Source organism: Palaemon carinicauda, chromosome 13 (assembly GCF_036898095.1).
Source record: "Palaemon carinicauda isolate YSFRI2023 chromosome 13, ASM3689809v2, whole genome shotgun sequence".
NCBI lineage: Eukaryota > Metazoa > Arthropoda > Malacostraca > Decapoda > Palaemonidae > Palaemon > Palaemon carinicauda.
The window spans coordinates 38,044,013-38,049,012 of record NC_090737.1 but is presented as its reverse complement, the minus strand read 5'-3'; positions in this window follow the sequence as shown (position 1 = coordinate 38,049,012).

Sequence of the window (5,000 nt, the reverse complement as noted above, 5' to 3'; positions counted from 1 at the left end):
CTGTCCTCCGTCACTGGCTATGACTTTTGCAATTTGGATGCGGCCAGATTTATTCTCGAAGAGGAGGCTGATGTGGCGCTGGTTTCGTTTATGTAAATATTTCTTTCATTGTTGTGTATATGGCTTTCTAGACTGGCTTAGTTGTGCACTTGAACATTTGCTGTAAAAAAACGGTAAAGAACCTGCAATAAATATTGCCGAGCATTTACTGTTTTAAGACGGATATATTGACATAAAGGAGTGATATTACGATCACCAACCCGTAAAATGAAATAAAGTATGGTAAAAATTACGGTCGCCTGTCTTTTACTGAAATACGTCTCAGAACAGTATATTTCTACGGAGAATTTACAATTAAAATACGTTTCTTTAAGTGTGCCAAAATGAGCATGAAAATTGATCTATTTAGATAAATTACTATTCAATTAATCTAAATAGGGCTGTGGTGGCCTATTTGGTAACGTCCCTGACTGGTGATAGCCAGACTGGGGTTCGAGTCCAACTCAAACTTAGATTACGTTTTATCCCGTTTGTGTGTTTGTTTGCGTGTGTGTTTGATTGTGAACAGCTTCCTGGCCAAATCTCTAAACGAGAGTAATGAAACTTGCAGGGATTAACTGTTATGTATAAGCTGGAAATGATTATACTTTTTAAGTTTACGGTCAAAGGTCACGGTCAGGCAAAATATTCTATTCACGTAAGCCATAAATTTGGACATCGTTGTCACAGAGACTTCAAACTTGGTTCATATTTGAGTGCATGAAAATCCACGTCAATTAATACACGTTAAAGTCAAAGTTCAAGATCAAGGTCAAGCTAAAGGTCGAGAAAGGAGCTGCTGCGCGGAGGTCTGCGTTCTACTGAGTGCCCCTCTAGTTCCTTTAGTGTCTGCAACATCACCATCCTTGTGAGCTAAGGATGGGGAGTTTGGGGGAGCCTATAGGTCTACCTGCCAAGTTATCAGCAGCCAATGCGCTGATCATATGAATATATGGTCAGTCTCTAGGGCATTGTCCTGCTTGCTAGGGTAATGTCCCTATCCCTTGACTCTGCCAATCATGTCCGGCCCTTGAACCTTTAAACATGGCTTTCTACATTTGCTAGGTTGTGACCAAATTGGAATGAGAATTAACCTATTTAGATAAATTACTATTTAATTAATATGATTTACTTTTTCATTAATCTAAATGTTACTTTTTTCTTACATTTCTTATGCATTAAAGGTAATAAGTAAGAAGTGATTATTGCAATTTTGACGTTGAAAAATAAAGGGCGATTAATATGTAAAGAATTTTAGCATTAACGTAAATGAAAAATTTCAGAAAAAAAGAAAAAACCTAGAAACTGTTAATACTAGTAGTATCATCTTATTGAATACTTTTCTTTTCAGAGAAAGTGGCATTTTACATTTCATAATCTCATTTTGCTTACCAAATAACCACAAAATATCCCTTTAATATCGAATTCGCTCAGTAGGGAAATTCCATTAATCATAAATAATTTATATGTACGTTTAAGTGGGTTACCCAAGGCACTGGAAGTGGTGAAAGTCCCAGGCCTATATGGCTGAGGACTATGAAGCTTGAAGTAGATTATGAATGGAGAAGTATTGAATTGGAAGCTCAATATAGAGAGAAGACTGGCGAAATCTAACCGAGGCGTAAGCAGAGAAATGATGATGATGATGATAATGTGTGTGCGCCTTGTATATCACAGTGAATAAAACCTACTATTGAAAAATCGATACAAAATAGACATTCACTTCCCTTAATAGTAGTACGAACAACGGCCAATGCCCTTCAACTAACCCGACAACCTACTTGATGAATTACACTCAAAGGAAGAAAACCTCCGAAGAAAACACAAAACCTCAATTATGGCCAATAATGGTAGGTGGATCCGCAGAATTTATGGGAATTAATGATGTCAGTGATGTAACGCCAAAGGCCTGTAATTCTCAAGACTTCGTTAAAAGTGGCGCATAGCCTTGTCATATAAATCCCTAGGAATGGATTGGGAAAACGGCTGCTTGACATTCTTTGTACGTATAAGCACACACACACACACACACACACACACACACACACACACACACATATATATATATATATATATATATATATATATATATTTATATGTATCTGTATCTATATCTATATCTATCTATCTATCTATCTATCTATCTATATATATATCTATATATATATATATATATATATATATATATATATATATATATATTATATTATATTATATAGATATATATATATATATATATATATATATATATACACATACATATATATATATATATATATATATATATATATATATATATATATATATATATATGACCTTTATAAGACTTCAATAGTGACTTCTGCCAGGGCTCAATTCCTGAAATAATGATAAACATCGACCCGAAGATGATATGTAATTCAAAAAGAGACAACTAAAAGAATATCTTCAAACACACACAAATAAACTCTAAAAAAGCAATACATGATTGGGAACTTGACATGGTAGGGAACAAGGAGAAGAATGAATATTATATGATTGCGGTAGGTATTGTGACGAGCCGAGAGAAGGTTATGACTCAAAGGCAGGATGAAAGCAACTGAGTAACTTTATTACAGAACATCCGTTTATATATATATATATATATATATATATATATATATATATATATATATATATATATATATATATATATATATAAACTCCGGGCAAAAAGGGCATAAAAAAACATAACAGGCAATTTCATGTTCAACAGACAACCGCACCGGTTAGCAGTTAACGGTGAGAAAAACAGACATGTAATTTCAGGTCCCTATCAGTGCGAGGGGAGAGCGAAGATACAATCACAATATATACAAAAAATGAAATGTCGTTACTATGTACGATCATGTGACACACGGTTGGTACAGTATCAAAAGATAAGAGAAGATATTAAAAAATAATACGACTTTGTTAGAATGCGTTTGACTGGTTGATACGGCAGGGCTTCAACCAGACAAACAAAATCTACGGACATACTGTATAGGTACATATATATATATATATATATATATATATATATATATATATATATATATATATATATATATATACATAAATACATACATACATACATACACACATGTATATACTTTATATATTTATGTATATATATATATATATATATATATATATATATATATATATATATATATATATATATATATATATATATATATATATATATATGTGTGTGTGTGTGTGTGTGTGTGTGTGAGTGTGTGTACCACACCTACACATACAACAGAGATAGAAAAAGAGAGCTGAACTGAATAAAATACCTATCTAGAGCTCTAGAACTAAAGTGTCAATTGGCAAAGAAGAAAAAATGAGTATGAGATTACTTTGCCCAGTGAAATAATAAAACCGTCGGGAGAAGGTGCGTGATACGATCTGCCACGACCGGACGGACCGATTATTTTCATCGGGAAAGTAAAATATTAAAAGGAAGGGTAACTTGTTCCCCCCGTGTCATTGCGTGACAGACGGGAATGTAGTCTGTGTACTTCGTGTTATTCCAGTCAGTGATTCTGCTACGACCTGGATTTCAAGTCGAATTATGCTCTCTTTCTTATGGGATGACATGAGGGAAGATGCTGGAATATGTTATTATTATTATTATTATTATTATTATTATTATTATCGTTATTATTAGGTAAGTTAGATCCCTAGTTGGATGCTATAAGCTCAAGTGCTCAAACAGGGAACATAGCCCAGGGACGAAAGTAAATAAAGAAACAGATAGAATAGTTTACCTGAGTGTATCATCAAACAAGAGAACTAACCCAAGACAGTGGAAGACCATGGTATAGAGGTTATAACACTGCCCAGAGATCAAAGTCTATGACACTACCCAAGACTAGAGATCAAAGGCTATGACACTACCCAAGACTAGAGAACAAAGGAGATGGGACTACCCATCACTAGAGAGCAAAGGCTATGGCACTACCGAAGACTAGAGAACAAAGGGTATGGTACTACCCAAGACTAGCGAACAAAGGGTATGGTACTACCCAAGACTAGCGAACAAAGGGTATGGTACTACCCAAGACTAGCGAACAAAGGGGACGGTACTATCCAAGACTAGAGAAAAAAAGGCTATGGCACTACCCAAGACTAGAGAAAAAAAGGCTATGGCACTACCCAAGACTAGAGAACAAAGGCTATGGAACTACACAAGACAAGAGAACAAAGGGTATGGCACTACCAAAGAGAACAATGGTTTCATATTGGAGTGTCCTTCTGATTAAGAAGCAAAGTCCAAAGCTCTCAGGCCATGGCAAATCAGTGGAAGAACCATTATTTAATCGTTTCTTTCAATGACCTCTGAAATCACAAACAAGCGCAAAAGAGACCTTTCTATCATCTTGTATCTTAGACATTGTGGTAAGTAGATAATCGAAGACAGAATCATACAATTCAGATAGATGGATCACAAATATAAGTTGTTGTGCCTGCCATGATCTTCTTTGACCTGAATCCTATGACATTCAGATTAATTGCTGAATTTATGAGAAGCAGGGTAGGCCTACTTAGTCTTAATAAATACTGCCGTTTCTTATGACGTAGGAGACTATTCCACCTTCAAAATTATTGATTATTAAAATTTGGAATAAGAAAGTCATTTAAGAGCTTCATTTGAGAAACAAAAGTTTTTTTAATATAATAGAATATCATACTGTTTGGAGAGAGAGAGAGAGAGAGAGAGAGAGAGAGAGAGAGAGAGAGAGAGAGAGAGAGAGAGAGAGAGAGAGAGAGAGAGGGGGGGGGGCGCAAATATCTAAATTTCCTTTTATATATTGTTAATCAGATTTTAAAACTATTAATTCATATACACACACACACACACACACACACACACACACACACACATATATATATATATATATATATATATATATATATATATATATATATATATATATATATATATAAGTACATAC